This window comes from Nicotiana tomentosiformis, chromosome 7, assembly GCF_000390325.3.
Source record: "Nicotiana tomentosiformis chromosome 7, ASM39032v3, whole genome shotgun sequence".
NCBI lineage: Eukaryota > Viridiplantae > Streptophyta > Magnoliopsida > Solanales > Solanaceae > Nicotiana > Nicotiana tomentosiformis.
The window spans coordinates 19328386-19346961 of record NC_090818.1 but is presented as its reverse complement, the minus strand read 5'-3'; positions in this window follow the sequence as shown (position 1 = coordinate 19346961).

Genomic DNA, 18576 nt, shown 5'->3' with positions numbered 1-18576 from the left:
TTAAGGTTTAAGATCTCAGATTCGAGTTCTAAAATATAAGATGATATTTTGGGTCATCATAGAAGTTGTTTCACCTTGAAACTAAAACTTCATGCTAATGTAGCATGAAGTTGTTTCATGTTGAAGCTAAAACTTCATGCTAGTGCATGGCGAAGTTATTTATCCTACAGTCTACAGTTTGTCATGAATTTTATCTGAAGCTTCAGTCTAAACATGCTGAAGTTATTTAGTTAATTTGCTAAAACTTCAGACTAAACATGGTGAAATTATTTATTTCATTTGCTAAAACTTCAGACTAAACATGCTTAAGTTATTTAGTTCATTTGCTAAAACTTCAGACAAAACATGCTTAAGTTATTTAGTTCATTTGCTAAAATTTCAGACTAAACATGCTTAACTTTTTTAGTTCATTTGCTAAAACTTCAGACTAAACATGCTTAAGTTTTTGTCCTTTAGTATGGAATTTTTTAATGAGTTTTTGCTAAACGCATGCTGAAGTTATTTAGTTCATTTGCTAAAACTTCAGACAAAACATGCTGAAGTTATTTAGTTCATTTGCTAAAACTTCAGACTAAACATGCTGGAGTTTTTTAGTTCATTTGCTAAAATTTCAGACTAAACATGCTTAAGTTTTTGTCTTGCAGTATGTAATTTTCTAAAGAGTTTTTGCTAATGCATGCTGAAGCTATTTAGTTCATTTGCTAAAATTTCATACCAAAACATGCTGAAGTTTTGTAACACGGTCTACAGTTTTGTCCTGAGTTTTATCCGAAACTTCAGTCTAAACAAGCTGAAGTTTTTTAGTTTATTTGCTAAAATTTTAGCCTAAACATGCTTAAGTTTTTGTCCTGCAGTTTGTCAATAGTCTTTTATTAAAAAGGGAAAAATCGTCTTTTTAAAATGTTTTTAACAAAAGAATGGGTACGGATGCAAATGAAAAAATAAAATGAGTATAAATTAAAAAGTGGCGACCAAATAAGGCGACCCATGCAATTTTTACATTGTGCTATGGGTCGCCATTCCTATCCCGAAGTTATAACTGTAGGCCCAATTAGAGAAGGCTTCAATGTAATTTATAAAGGGGAAATTCTCATAACTACAAGACCTATACAAATATTTTACATTTATTACAACCACTTGCAAGTTTACATTACATACAACAAAAGATTTTCTCTTATCTATATCAAGTTGGCAAAAACCATCCGAAACAGTTGAATGATTCCATATTTTAAGCCTAAAAGAGTGGGAAACTTATCAAAAGAATCACTAATTTCCTAATAATAATAATCTTCCATCATCTTTTCAGGCATTTGTTTTATTCCTTCTAAAATTAATGCCTTCACTCATAAGTTAACTTTTTCAATTGTTTTTTTGGGTGAAAATAAAGTAAACATTATATAAAGACCATAAAAAACAATCTGCTAAATCAGTTTCAAAAAATCACATATCCTTTAAATAATGATATATTGACGGTATATATTTATTTTATATACATATATAAATAGATTATAACACATATATTACTTATATACATATAATATATTTATATATGCAGTTAATATGCCATTTACCTTTGCATTAATATACATATATTGTGTACGTATAATTGCCAAGTGTATATCATTAATATACCATACATGTAATATATATTAAGTATACTGTTTGAATATATCATATACTATATGTTTATACTTATATACTATAGGTATATAGCCATCTTCAATTAATGTCAAACTCTTCAAGTAACAATTTCCCCCCTGTTTTGTCAAAGATAGTAACATAAGGGTTGTCAAGATCTTCGAAGAAGTGTACGGATATCATTTAAAAAAGAGAATAATTTAGAAGTTCTAAAATTTTATAGAGAAGTATAAATTTTCAAGATGAATTTATGATACTATCAATAAGCAATATTCAAATCATATTGTCTAATAGCAAAAATATATAGAATAGGAACATGCTATGAGGGCAAAACTTCAACACTTTGCCGTTTCATATGATCATATCCATGGTCGCATATAAAAAAAACTAGAAGAGAGAGAAAAGGAAAGATTTTGAAAAATTAAAAGGAGCATACGTTTTATGTAAGGATAGGTAGTTGGGGTGCTAAAATCTCAAGAGAGAGATAAGGATAAATTTAGGTGAGAGAATCTCAAGAGAGAGATATTAGAAATATTAAAATAATTGTAGATTTTAAAATAAATTATATTTTACGTAAATTTCTAAAATCGGTTATAACTTATTTAAATAAGTCTTAAATAAATTGTGTTATGTGTAAATTCCTCTTTACAAAGACGGGTATCATATAAAAAGTTTTATCTCCATTTCAATTTTTGTAACATCATTTGACTACACACATAATTTAAGATATTCATTGGGTTATGCATTAAATTAACGTTACAGAGAGAAAAAAGTAATTTAATAAAAAGCATATCACATAAAAGTTTAAAATTTGAAAATATTGTTGTAAAAGAAATTGTGATACATAACCTTCGGATGATACAATGGATTAAATTCATCTTTGTCAAGTTGCTATTAGATTTATGCGAGCATCATGATTCCATACATATTTCTTTATAAGAAGTGTCAATTTGCTCTAATTGAGCAAATATCCATTTGATTCTTACATGCACAACCAACGCAGTTCAACAGTGTAGAATTGAGAGAGAAGAAGAGGAGAGAAGGAAAGAGTAGAAGCTCTCAATTCAGTTCGTTTTAGGAATAACTTACTTAGTCTCTTTTATAGATTAAGTTGGTTATATTCCTTGATACACCTCACGGTTTATGTATTTACACTTTAATCCCACTAACTAATTAACAACTAATAACAACTAACTTCTTATTTTCACACTCCCTCTAAAGCTGGAGAGTGAAAGACATTGAACACTCCTAGCTTGGATATTAAGATTTTGTGTTGTTCAACTCCTAGTCCTTTAGTCATCACATCTGCGAGTTGTTCTTTAGTAGAAATGTATTGAGGTGCGATCAGACCATCCTTAATTTTTTCTCTGACAAAATGACAGTCAATCTCTATATGTTTTATTCTCTCCTGATAGACTGGATTAGTTGCTATTTGCATAGCTGCTTTGCTATCACAATGCAACACTACTGGTTCCTTCACAGTTAATCCCAACTCCTTTAGTAATCCAACCAACCATACCAATTCTGAAGTTACTGCTGCCATGCTTCTATATTCTACCTCAGCAGAACTCCTGCTCACAGTTGGCTGCTTCTTGGATTTCCATGAGATCAGTGAGTCTCCTAGTTTTATCACATATCCAGTTACAGACCTCCTTGTGTTTGGGCAAGCTGCCCAATCTGCATCACAATAGGCTGCAACATCTTCCAATGATCCTCTTTTTAATAATATCCCCATTCCTGGTGAACCTTTAATGTACCTTATAACTCTTAGTGCAATATTTAAATGTGATTGCTTTGGATGTTGCATGAATTGACTTAGAACTTGGACTGCAAAATATATGTCTGGTCTGGTAATAGTGAGGTAAATGAGTTTCCCTACTAGTTTCTGATAGCTTACAATGTCTTGCAACTCCTCATCTCCTTTAGTCACTGCATGTTTATCATATTCAACAGTTGTCAACTTGTGATTTTGTTCCAATGGCGAGCTAACTGGTTTTGCCCCACTTAACCCAACTTCTGAAATTAATTGAAGAGCATACTTCCTCTGATTAAGTATGACTCATGTTGCTGACCTCATAATCTCAATTCCCAGGAAGTATCTAAGTTCACCTAGGTCTTTCAACTTGAAATGCTTGTGCAGGGTTGATTTTGCTTCTTCTACCAATGTGTTGTTGCTGCCAGTAATCAATAGATCATCTACATACACAAGGATAATCACCAATTCTGCATTAGTCTTCTTTGTAAATAGGGAATGATCATAGGCACTTTGAAAATACCCTGCACCTATCAGTGCATCAGTCAACTTAATGCTCCACTATCTCGATGCCTGTTTGAGACCATAAAGAGACTTAAGTAGTCTGCAAGCCTTATACCCCCCCCTGCCTATGGAATCCCTAAGGCAGGTCCATATAAACCTCCTCATACAAATTCCCTTGTAGAAAGGCATTGTTTACATCCATTTGAAATAAAACCCATCCTTTAGAGACTGCTAGGTTTATCACAGTTCTGACTGTTACCATCTTGGCAACATGTGAAAAAGTTTTATGATAATCTAACCCCTCCTGTTGTGTATATCCTTTTGCAACAAGCCTGGCTTTGAATCTATCTACTTCACCATTGGCTTTGTGTTTGATATTGTATACCCACTTTGAGCCAATAGTTTGTTTTCCTGGAGGCAGATCCACTATTTTCCATGTCTTGTTTTCTTCAAGTACCAAAATCTCTTGCTTTATTGCTTCTATCCACCTGTCATCTTGGGAAGCTTCCTGAAAAGACTTTGGTTCTATCTGAGCCGAGAATGACCCCAGGTAGCATTGGTAGTGTTCTGATAGGTGATCATAATTCACATAATTTGAAACTGGATAGAGACTAATTCCTTTTGGTCTGCATGAAGTCACATAATCTTTAATCCATACTGCTGGGTTTTGTTGTTCTTGTAGACTTTCTGCTCTATGTAGGTTGTTGCACAGCTGATGGTATTTGTTCAAATATAACCTCTTCATGTTCCTGTTGTTGTATCTCTTCATGCCCCTATTGTTGTGGGGAATCTTGTTCACTGCTTTCACCTGATCCAAGTTCCTCCATGTCATTTATTATCTCATTTAGTGCATATCTGGTGCTACATGGAGACTGGGATTGTCAGCTTCAGTGTTGTGGAGTTGATCATATGTATTCTGAGAGGCTATCACCAAATCATCATCTACTTCAGCTGCTGAAGTAGATTGATTCCTTTTAGTTGTTGAGCAATCAGTATCAGGAATGAATAAATTTTCAGTCTTACTGGGTAGTGCCTTGAAAGGAAAGATATCCTTCCTGAAACTCACATCTCTACTCACAAGAAATTTATTGGATTCCAGATCATACAGCCTGCATCCCTTCCGCACCTCTGAATATCCAATGAATACTGATTTCATTGCCCTAACTGCAAATTTGTCTCCTCTTGGTAATGTACTAGCATAACAAAGACACCCAAATACTCTGAGATGATCTATTTTAGGTGTTTTACCATAGAGCTTTTCATATGGGGACTTTCCACTCAGCACTGTTGTGGACAACTTATTGATTAGATAAACTGCAGCTTTAACACAATCTCCCCAAAATCTAGCTGGTATGTAAGCTTTGAAATTTCAATGCTCTTGCCACCTCCAGTATGTGTCTATGTTTCCTTTCTACTACTCAATTTTGCTGTGGAGTATAAGGACAACTACTTTGGTGCACTACAACCGAAGATAAAAGCAACTCATTGCAGTTTTTGTTAAAACATTCTTTTCCATTATCAGATCTTAACACTTTAACAACAACATTAAATTGATTCTTCACAAGAGAAAAAAAAAATCCTTCAATACTACTATTAATTCACATTTAGATTATAGCAAACAGATCCAAGTATATCTACTATAGTCATCCACTATGGTTACAAAGTAATGTCTCTTGTCATAAGTAGCTACTTTGTATGGTCCCCACACATCTATGTGCACAAGTTAAAAAATGTAATCAGACTGATGACTACTAACAAGAAACTTCAGTCTACTCTGCTTGGCTAAAGGACAGATCTCACAAGTCTTCTGCACATCTTGATTCGCTTTATTCTTCAAATATGGCAAGCAATGTAAGGAACATGTGGATGGATGTCCCATCCTTTGATGCCACAATGCTGCACTTATTTCTTCCTTCTTGGCTGATCCAGCTACTATTTCATCCTCTTCACTTCTAATTATGTACAACCCTTCATCTTCTCTACCAATCCCCAGTACCATGCCATTGTAAAGTCCCTGAAACACACAGAAACCAGGGTAGAAGCAAGCTGAACAACATAAATCTCTAGTCAGCTTGGATACTGAAATGAGATTGAACTTAAAGTCAGGCACATGCAAGACATTCCTAATCTTTTGGCCTCCTAGTATTGTTGCATCTCCTGTGTGTACTATTTCTGACCTTCCTCCTGTAGGTATTTGAACTCCATTACTGTTTCCTTTATTGACTCTTCTTAATTTTTCTAGGACTTCTTTGCAAAAGGTGATATGGTGCGATGCTCCTGAATCTACTATCCAATCATATGATCGTGCATTAGATAACAATGACTTTATACCTATCATGTTTGCTGAGCCTGCTGTGTTGTTGGAACTTGTCTCCATAGATGACTTTGTTAACAGACTTACTAGGTGCTTGTACTGATCCTCAGTCATATAATTCCCCTGTGGTTGGTTGTTCATTGCCACTTCCTTTTCTCCATTGACATTGTTAGCAAAGGATTTGGTAGGAAATTGAACTTTCTTCTTGCTTTTGAAGTCTGCAGGGTACCCAATGATCTTGTAGCAGTTCTCCTTCAAATGCCCTTTGTACATACAGTATTCACAGATAAGTCCAGGCTTCTTTCCTTTCAGAAACTGACCTCCTTTTCCTGCTAACATAGTCATTGGCTCCCTATTTGTGTCAACTACTCCTAATTCCCTCTGACTCTCCTCCTGCACTATAACGACATAGGCTTGGTTCACAGTAAGGACTGGCCTTTTTAGCAACACTGCACTTCTTACATGGCTATAACTCTCATTCAGCCCCATTAAAAATTGCAGAAGCCTTTGCCTCACTAAATGATCTACGTATGGACGTGATTCTTCACAGTCACATGAGGGTAAAGGTGCTAGGATATCTAATTCATTCCATAAGTCTTTCAATTTCAAGAAATAAGAGGTCACAGATTTTTTACCTTGCTTTAGGGTTGCAATGTCAGCAGAAATTTGATAAATTCTGGTAAGATCATCTTTGTCAAACCTTTCCTTGAACTCGTCCCAGATTTTTCTCGCACTTGATGCATACATGATGCTTGGCACCAACTCTGCCGCTACAGTTCTACTGAGCCATGAGACGACCACTACATTACATCTTTCCCATTGCGCTGCTAATTCACCTATGTATGAAGTTTTCAGACATGTTCCATCCACAAACTCTAACTTGTTCTTAACTAGGAGAGCTACTCTTATAGATCTACTCCACATGGCATAATTTTCTGGCCCTGTGAGCTTAAGAGCTATCAACGCTGTTCCCGGTGAATCTGAATCCTTAAGGTATAATGGATGATTGTGAAGATGCTGTCCAATTTCGTCGTCCGCCATTGTCGTAACTATGCTAGCTTCGAATTCAGCTAATTTTTCAAATATAGGACGAACAACAACTCAAATCGATCGATTCTGCTCTGATACCATGTCAATTTGCTCTAATTGAGCAAATATCCATTCGATTCTTACATGCACAACCAACGCAGTTCAACAATGTAGAATTCAGAGAGAAGAAGAGGAGAGAAGGAAAGAGTAGAAGCTTTCAATTCAGTTCATTTTAGGAATAACCGACTTAGCCTCTTTTATAGACTAAGTTGGTTATATTCCTTGATACACCTCACAGTTTATGTATTTACACTTTAGTCCCACTAACTAATTAACAACTAATAACAACTAACTTCTTATTTTTCACAAGAAGTATGCATAGAGGCGGATTCAAGATTTGAAACTTTTGGATTCCTACAGGCTACAATAACTTCAAGTTAATATGCAATAATAATTGACTTCAAAATTAAATATTTATAAATACTAGTATTTATAAACGTGCGTTGCACGTTAATAATGACACATGATGATTTAAATATTTATTTATATGAAGGAACAATAAATTTAATTAATGAGAGAAATTGTATATATAATACTACAACATTTAACTAAATGCCGAAAAATATTGTTAGATTAGCATAATACGTGAATTCAAAATGAAAGGATATCATCATAACTTACATAAATGATTAATTTTAGTCATGTTAAGTAGATAATTATGTATTGTAGTTTAAAGGTATCTAATATGATGGTATCTTATAAAGTACTTCTTTATATACGATGTTTTTTTGTATATGTTTTCTTCTAATGCTTTGGTTACTCTGCGATAACCAGAACTCTTGTTGTCGATATTGATATCTCTCTTGAAAGTGCAACATATAGTTATTCATATAAGAAAATATATTGTGGTAAATATAGTTCAATATTTAGGATGTTTGTCCTTGTGCTTTATTTATTATAACTATAAAAACATAAACATACTGAAAATTATTTTCACATAAATTTGAAAGGATATTCTTTAGTTTCGGAAGACAAAAGTTGAATTCGGGAATAAACACATACTTGAAAGCACATTAATCAGTATCATAAGTTCTGCATGTATGACGTTATTGTCAAAACTTCTATATACCATATGTGTACTATTACATAAGCTATTCAGCGGATCTAAGTTTTCAGTAGCATGACAAGCATATTTTTCTTCAAAATCAACCTATATGCAATGGAAGATCAATTTTAACTTAGTCTATTATATATATAGTGACACTAATATACATAAGAAATAATGAACTTGACAACAAACATGTATAGTAGAAGGCCATTTGGTATTAAAGTATTTAAGTATTCTTCTCGGTAGTTGTTGTTGGTATCATCTTCTGCTGAGTCAAAACTGAAAAATATTTTATTTTTACCATAAAACTTAGCAATCAACCTTTTAGTTGATCAACATATTCATTTCTGCTAGCTAAGATAGCTCTTTAATTTCTATCGTGTTATTTGCACAAATTGCGTTTTAATCTAATAATAAAAATATTTTTCTTATTAAATGAACTATTATTACCATTGGGATTGATAACCAAGTGTTCTAGAAGAACCAAATCATCTTTTATTGGATGCTCTTCTTCGTTTCTGACACAAAGCAAGAAGTCATTGAATGTTGGATCTGTTCTTACTTTTATATTTCTTATCATCTGAATATTTTTCATTTGAGGTCATAAGTATAATTTTGACAAGTTAGCTTTTACAGTTTCTGCTTTGGTCAATTTTGGAATTGCTGATCTGTCACTACCTGAAATTCTCACCTTTAGACCATGATGGCGCCTAACATTTCACTTGCTAGGCAAGCCAATGTTAGAATAATATTATCCATTTTAAAATAATTTTTAAATATATTAATAACAAGAAAACAAATGCGGAAGCAATTTTGAAATAATCCATAAAAATAACGGTGTCTAAATACCATCCTAGAATTGGTGTCACAAGTGCACGAGCTTCTAGAATAAATACAAATAAAGGTTTAAATAAAGTAAATCTGTCTGAAAATAAACACACAGTCAAATTAAAATAGACAGGGATTTCAGAACTGCGGACGCCATGCAGTTATACCTCAAGTCTCCTCTGGTCGCTGAAATCCGAGCAAGTCTATGGTACGCCGATGGGACCAACTCCAAAATCTGCACAAGAAGTGCAGAGTGTAGTATCAGTACAAGCGACCCCTTGTACTGGTAATTGCTGAGCCTAACCTCGACGAAGTAGTGACGAGGTTAAGGCGATTCACTTACATTAACCTGTACGCAATATTAGTAACAACAACAATAATATGAATAAATCAGGTAATTCATTTATAATAATTGAAGGCAACTCAACAGTCATAACCAATTATCATTTCCATTATTTCTGTTGCAGCGTGCAACCCACTCTCACAATATATCCACATTCAGTTCTGTTGCGGCGTGCAACCCGCTCCTCCAACATATTCATTTTAATCAAGTCTGTTGCAACGTGCATCCCGATCCTCCAATATTAACTTTTTAACAAGTCTGTTGCGGCGTGCAACCCAATCCTCCAATATTGAATTTTAATAAGTCTGTTGTGGCGTGCAACTCGATCCTCCAATATTGACTTTTAATAAGTCTGTTACGGCGTGCAACCTGATCCTCCAATATTGACTTTTAATAAATCTGTTGCGGCGTGCAACCCGATCCTCCAATATATTCATTATAATCAATCACATTGCGGCGTGCAACCCGCTCCTCCAACATTTTCATTTACCAATTCTTATAGAAGAAATTTTCCCAATAAATGTAACAATTAATATAAAATTACGAGACAACAATCATACAATAATTATGATTTAATTATGAAGCAAACAATGACAAATAGCAAATTATTATAAAAATCAGGGAGCAAATAGGTAGTTTAATATTTATTATGCTAAATGTCAAATAACAATTAAGGCACATAATTCAAATAATATGTAACAATTAATGCAAAAATTCAAGAATTTATATTTGCAAAGAATAAGATAGAAACAATTATTATAATAATTAATTTATGATTAAAATAATTTATGATTTTTCAAGTAAGCATGCAAACAATTAATTTGGCGACGTATAGACACTCGTCACCTCGCCTATACGTCATTTTCATGCAATTCACATAACAAACAATTTAAGGGTTCTATTCCCTCAAGTCAAGGTTAACCCCGACACTTACCTCACTTTGCAAATTCCAATCAATTATTCAACCAAAGCTTTTTCTTTTAAATTTGCCTCTGAAAGCTTCAAATCTATTCACAAAAATTCAATATATTCAATACTAATCATAGGAATTAATCCCATATGAATTTATAAATTTTCCGGATAAAAATCTGAAATTCATTAAAATATTCGGCAGTTGGACCCACGTCTCAAATCCCGAAAAAACTCACAAAATCCAAACACCCGTTCCGATACGAGTTCAACCATACCAAATTTGTCCAATCCCGATATCAAATGGACCTTCAAATCTTAATTTTTCATTTTTGGAAAGTTTACAAAAATTCTAATTTCTTCCATCTAAATCCGAAATAAATGATGAATATAGAAATGGATTTGAGAAATACAATCAATATATGATAAAGAATACTTACCCAGTTCGAAATCGTGAAAAACTCCTTTGAAATCGTCCATAAGCCCAGTTATAATTGAGGGTTTGTGAAAAATGGGAAAAATCCCGTTTTTGGTTATGATTTAAGTCACAGGGGTCAGGCCTTCTTCGCGTTCGCGAAGGGCCTGTCGCGTTCGCGATGAGTAGCAGCCCGTGGCTTTCGCGTTCGCGAGTCCTCCTTCGCGTTCGCGAAGGTTTCCCCCCTGGCATTTGCGTTCGCGAGGCATAGCTCGCGTTCACGCTGAAGGAATGATCGACCCTCCCCTAGGTGTGCCTAATACTACGCGTTCGCAAGGAGATGGTCGCGTTCGTAAAGGGTAATGCCCCCATCGCTTCGCGTTCGCGAAGAAGAAAAATTCAGCTGCCCAGTTTACTCTTCGCGTTCGCGAGAGTACCTTCGCGAACGCGAAGAAGAACATGCCAGAACACCTACTGCAGCAAAATACCAGATTTTCAAAGTCCAAAATATCCCGTAGCCTATCCGAAACTCACCCGAGCTCTCGGGGCTCCAAACCAAACATGCACACAGGTTCAAAAATATTATACGAACTTGCTCGTGTGATCGAGTCGCCAAAATAACACCTAAAACTACGAATCAGACACCAAATCAAAGTAAGTTTTCAAGAAAACTTTAAAACTTATATTTTTACAACTGGACGTCTGAATCATGTCAAATCAACTCTGATTCTCACCAAATTTGGCAGATAAGTCATAAATATTATAGTGGACCTATATCGGGCTCCGAAACCAAAATAGGGACCCGAGGTCAATAAATCCAACATCAGTAATTTCTTAGAAATTATTAAGCTTTCAAGTTTTTAATTTTTCATCAAAATTCTATATCTCGAGCTAAGGACCTCGGAATTCGATTCCGGGCATACGCCCAAGTCCCAAATCATGATACAGACCTATCAAAATTTTCAAAGTACTGATCCGGATCCGTTTGCTCAAAATGTTGACCAAAGTCAACTTAATTGAGTTTTAAAGCTCTATTTCCCATTTTAATCCATTTTTCACATAAAAACTTTTCAGAAAATTGTACGGACTGCGCACGCAAGTCGAGGATGATAAATGGTACTTTTTGAGGTCTCTGAACACAGAATTACTTATTAAATTTAAAGATGATATTTTGGGGCATCACAATCTCCACCTCTAAAATAATCGTTCGTCCTCGAACGGAGTTAGAAAAAGTACCTGAGCTGGAGAAAAGGTGTGGATATTTACTCCATATATCCGACTCGGACTCCCAGGTAGATGCCTCTACCGGCTGACCTCTCTATTTAACCCGAACTAAAGGATAACTCTTTGACCTCAACTGTCGGACCTGCCGGGCTAGAATAGCCACCGGCTCCTACTCGTAAGTCAAATCTTTGTCAAATTGGACTGAGTTGAAATCTAACACATGGGACGGATCACCATGATATTTCTGGAGCATAGACACATGGAACATCGGATGAACCGCTGATAAACTAGGTGGTAATGCAAGCCTGTAAGCTACTTCACCCACCATTTCAAGAATTTTAAAGGGTCCGATATACCTAGGGCTCAACTTGCCCTTCTTTCCGAACCTCATTATACCTTTCATAGGTGAAACCCGGAGCAATATTCGTTCTCCAACCATGAATGCAATATCACGAACTTTACGGTCGGCATAACTCTTTTTCCTAGACTGAGCTGTGCGAAGTCGATCCTGAATAATCTTGACCTTATTCAAGGCATCATGTACCAAATCGGTACCCAACAATCGAGCCTCTCCCGGTTCAAACCAACCAACTGGCGATCGGCATCACCTTCTGTATAATGCCTCATATGGAGCCATCTGAATGCTCGACTAGTAGCTATTATTATAAGCAAACTCCACAAGTGGCAAGAAATGATCCCAAGAACCTCCAAAGTCTATAACACAAGCGCGAAGCATATCTTCCAATATCTGAATAGTGCGCTCTGACTGTCCGTCTATCTGTGGATGAAATACTGTACTCAACTCCACCCGCATGCCTAACTCACACTGTATAGCCCTCCAGAAATGTGAGGTAAACTGCGTACCTCGATATGAAATAATAGACATGGGCACACCGTGAAGGCAGACAATCTCACGAATGTAAATTTTAGCTAACCTCTCTGAAAAATAGATAACTGCCACTGGAATGAAATGGGCTGACTTGGTCAGCCTGTCCACAATGACCCAAACTACGTCAAATTTTCTTTGAGTCCGTGGGAGCTCAACAACAAAATCCATAGTGATACGCTCCCACTTCCACTCAGGAATTTCTAACTTCTGAAGCAAACCACCACGTCTCTGATGCCCGTACTTAACTTGCTGACAATTCAGACACCGAGCTACATGTGCAACTATATCTTTTTTCATTCTCCTCCACCAATAATGTTGCCGCAAATCTTGATATATTTTAGCAGTACCTAAATGAATAGAATACCTGGAACTGTGTACTTCTTCAAGAATTAATTCACGAAGCCCATCCACATTAGGCACACAAATACGGCCCTGCATTCGCAGAACTCCATCTTCCCCCACAACAACCTGTTTGGCATCTCCGTGCCGCACCGTGTCCTTAAGGACAAGTAAATGAGGATCATCATACTGCCTCTCTCTGATGCGCTCATATAAAGAAGACCGAGCGACTATACAAGCTAGAACCCGACTGGGTTCTGAAACATCTAACCTCACGAACTGATTAGCCAAAGTCTGAACATCTGCAGCTAATGGCCTCTCACCAACCGAAATATACGCAAGACTGCCTATACTCATAACCTTTCTACTCAAAGCATCGGCCACCACATTGGCCTTTCCGGGGTGATACAAAATGGTGATATCATAGTCTTTCAACAACTCCAACCATCTTCTCTGCCTTAAATTAAGATCCTTTTGTTTGAATAGATACTCCAGGCTACGATAATCAGTAAATACCTCACACGAGACACCGTAGAGGTAATGCCTCCAAATATTCAGTGCATGAACAATTGCTGCCAATTCTAAGTCATGAACAGGATAATTTTTCTCGTGAACTTTCAACTGCCGCGACGCATATGCAATTACCTTGCCATCTTGCATTAATACTGCACCAATCCCAATGTGAGATGCATCACCATATACCGTATACGATCCTGAGCCTGTGGGTAATACCAATACTGGCGCCGTAGTCAAAGCGGTCTTGAGCTTCTGAAAGCTCAACTCACACTCGTCTGACCATCTGAATGGAACACCCTTCTGGGTTAGTCTGGTCAATGTGCTTGCAATAGATGAAAATCCTTCCACAAACCGACGATAATAACCTGCCAAACCCAGGAAACTCCGGATCTCTATAACTGAAGTAGGTCTAGGCCAATTCTGAACAGCCTCAATCTTCTTAGGATCCACCTTTATGCCTTCTGCTGATACAACATGTCCCAAAAAGGCAACTGAGTCTAACCAAAACTCACATTTTGAAAATTTTGTATATAACTGATTATTCTTTAAGTTGTGAAGCACACTTCGAAGATGCTGCTCATTCTCCTCTCGACTGCTGGAGTAAATCAAGATATCATCAATGAATACAACTACAAAAGAATCCAAATAAGGCTTGAACACCCAATTTATCAAATCCATAAATGCTGCTGGAGCATTTGTCAACCCAAATGACATCACTAGGAACTCGTAATGCCCATACCGAGTCCGAAAAGCTGTCTTAGGGACATTAGATGCCCTAATCTTCAACTGATGGTAACCAGATCTCAAATCAATTTTTGAAACTACCTTGGCACCCTGAGGCTGATCAAATAAGTCATCAATTCTTGGCAGCGGATATTTGTTTTTGATAGTGGCCTTGTTCAACTGCCGATAGTCTATACACATCCGCATCGAGCCATCTTTCTTCTTTACAAATAATACTGGTGCACCCCAGGGCGAGACACTGGGTCTAATGAATCCCTGATCAAGCAAGTCTTGCAACTGCTCTTTCAATTCTTTCAACTCTTGCGGGGTGATACGGTATGGTGGAATAGAAATGGGCTGAGTGCCCGGAGCCAAATCAATATAGAAGTCAATATCTCTGTCGGGTGGCATCCCCGGCAGATCTGCAGGAAATACTTCCGAAAATTCACGAACAACTGGTACTGCGTCCAGAGAAGGGACATCCGCACTGGGATCGCGAATATAAGCCAAATAGTCTAGACATCCTTTCTCTACCATCTACCATATCAAGAAGTAGAAGATCCACACTAGTTTCAAGATTACCAATTGTAACCACACATGAACGGTAGACGTAATCTACTACCACAGAGTCTCCCACCGGTGTAGATACACAAACAGAAGCACTTAGAGAATCACAAGGCACAACCAAATATGAAGCAAAATAGGAGGACACATAGGAATAAGTAGATCCTGGATAAAATAGAACTGAAGCATCTCTATGGAAAATTGGAATAATACCTGTGATCACAGCATCAGATGACTCAGCCTCAGGCCTAGCTGGAAAAGCATAAAATCGGGGCTGGGCCCCACTACTTTGAACTGCATCTCTGGGACGGCCTTTAACTAGCTGGCATCTACCTCTAACGGTCTGACCTCCACCTCTAATGGCCTGACCTCCACCTCTAATGGCCTGACCTCCACCTCTAACTGCCTGACCCCTACCTCTAGCTGGCTGAGCAGGCAGTGAAGCAACCGGTGCCGGTATGATGGCACGAGAATCTTGCCGAGATCTGTTACTCGCCAATCTAGGGCAATACCTCCTGATGTGACCAATGTTCCCACACTCATAACACCCATCCTGATGCCATGGCTGCTGAAGCTGAAGCTGACCCAGATGGGCCGGATAACCACTGTAGTAACTCTGGAGTGGTGGTGCACTGATAGGAGCTGAATGTGCACTGAAAACTGGCTGCCCAGAGTAAGGCATAATAGGACCGTGACTCCCTGAAGCACCGTGAGATACATGAAGTGACCCCTACCAAAATTACACCGGCCTCCAGACGAGGCACCATTGTAACCACCGAACTGACGAAGCCTCTTGCCCTCTTTCCTGTGCAAGAACCATCTCGATCCTCCTTGCGACATTAGCAGCCGCCTGAAAAGAAATCTTACCTCCGGTCTCCTTTGCCATCTGAAGTCTGATAGGGTATGTGAGTCCCTTAATGAACCTCCTCACTCTCTCTCCCTCCGTAGGTAGTAAAATGAGAGCATGATGGGCCAAATCTACAAAACGAGACTATACTGAGTAACAGTCAAAATGCCCTGTTGTAGACGCTCGAATTGCTTGCGAAATTCCTCTCTCAGTGTGATAGGGAAGAACTTCTCCAGAAATAGCTGAGAGAACTGCTCCCAAGTAAGTGCAGGTGATCCGACTGGTCGGGTTAATGTATAATCACTCCACCACCTCTTGGCGGAACCCGTCATCTGAAATATAGCAAAATCAACCTCAGAAGGTGTACCACTAAAATGAACTGGAAAGAGCTTAGTGAACTTATCCAGTTTCAATAAGGCCTCCAAAGACATGGCGGGCCTATCACCGGTCTGTGCTGCAACAACTGGCTGAACTACCTCAGAAGGTGGGAGTTTGTGCTCCTCCCCCAGCCTGTGAGACGACTGGTGCCACTGGAAATGTACCATTCTGGGCCACACCCTCCATAAGAGTCACCAATCGGACTAGAGCGTCCTAAAGCACTGGAGTGGCTATGAATCCTTCCGGGACCTAAACTGGTCCAACTAGTACATTCTGAACTGGGACCTCCTCCTGAAGGTCTACCTGATGTTCTACAACAGGTGCAGCTGCTCGAGCTCTGGACTGGGCTCTACCTCGGCCTCTAGCACGACCTCGACCTCTACCCCTGGCCATAGTTGCCATCGGGGGTTCTGGTCCCTGTCCATTGGTAGAAGTATTACGTGTTCTCGCCATCTGCAAGAGAATAAGAGTAGAATGGTTCAATCATCGATGATAGAATAAAATCGCACGACAGAATAAGAAAGAAGTGGTATTGTTCCTAAACTTCATAGCCTCTGAAAGATAAGTACAGACGTCTCTGTACTGATCCTTCAGACTCTACTAAGCTTGCTCGTGACTCGTGAGACCTATGTAACCTAGTGCTTTGATACCAACTGTCACGACCCGAAATTCCCACCTTCGGACCATGATGGCGCCTAACATTTCACTTGCTAGGCAAGCCAACGTTAGAATAATATTATCCATTTTAAAACAATTTTTAAATGTATTAATAACAAGAAAACAAACGCGGAAGCAATTTTGAAATAATTCATAATAATAACGGTGTCTAAATACCATCCCAGAATTGGTGTCACAAGTGCACGAGCTTCTAGAATAAATACAAATAAAGGTCTGAATAAAGTAAAACTGTCTGAAAATAAACACACAGCCAAATTAAAATAGACGGGGACTTCAGAACTGCGGACGCCATGCAGTTATACCTCAAATCTCCTCTGGTCGCTGAAATCCGAGCAAGTCTATGGTACGCCGCTAGGACCAACTCCAAAATCTGCACAAGAAGTGCAGAGTGTAGTATCAGTACAAGCGACTCCATGTACTGGTAAGTGCTGAGCCTAACCTCGATGAAGTAGTGACGAGGCTAAGGCGATTCACTTACATTAACCTGTACACAATATTAGTAACAACAACAATAATAGGAATAAATCAGGTAATTCATTTATAATAATTGAAGGCAACTCAACAGTCATAACCAATTATCATTTCCATTATTTCTGTTGCAGCGTGCAACCCACTCTCACAATATATCCACATTCAGTTCTGTTACGGCGTGCAACCCGCTCCTCCAACATATTCATTTTAATCAAGTCTGTTGCAACGTACAACCCGATCCTCCAATATTAACTTTTTAACAAGTCTGTTGCGGTGTGCAACCCAATCCTCCAATATTGAATTTTAATAAGTCTGTTGCGGCGTGCAACTCGATCCTCCAATATTGACTTTTAATAAGTCTGTTGCGGCGTGCAACCCGATCCTCCAATATTGACTTTTAATAAGTCTTTTGCGGCGTGCAACCCGATCCTCCAATATATTCATTATAATCAATCATGTTGCGACGTGCAACCCGCTCCTCCAACATTTTCATTTACCAATTCTTATAGAAGAAAGTTTTCCAATAAATATAACAATTAATATAAAATTACGAGACAACAAGCATACAATAATTATGGTTTAATTATGAAGCAAACAATGGCAAATAGCAAATTGTTATGGAAATCAGGGAGCAAATAGGTAGTTTAATATTTATTATGCTAAATATTAAATAATAATTAAGGCACATAATTCTAATAACATGTAACAATTAATGCAGGAATTCAAGAATTTATATTTGCAAATAATAAAAGAGAAACAATTATTATAATAATTAATTTATGATTAAAACAATTTATGATTTTTCAAGTAAGTATGCAAATAATTAATTTGACGACGTATAGATACTCGTCACCTCGCCTATACGTCGTTTACATGCAATTCACATAACAAACAATTTAAGGGTTCTATTCCCTCAAGTCAAGGTTAACCCCGACACTAACCTCACTATGCAAATTCCAATCAATTATTCAACTACAGCTTTTCCTTTTAAATTTGCCTCCTAAAGCTTCAAATCTATTCACAAACAATTCAATATATTCAATACTAATCATAGGAATTAATTCCATATGAATTTATAAATTTTCCGGATAAAAATCCGAAATTTA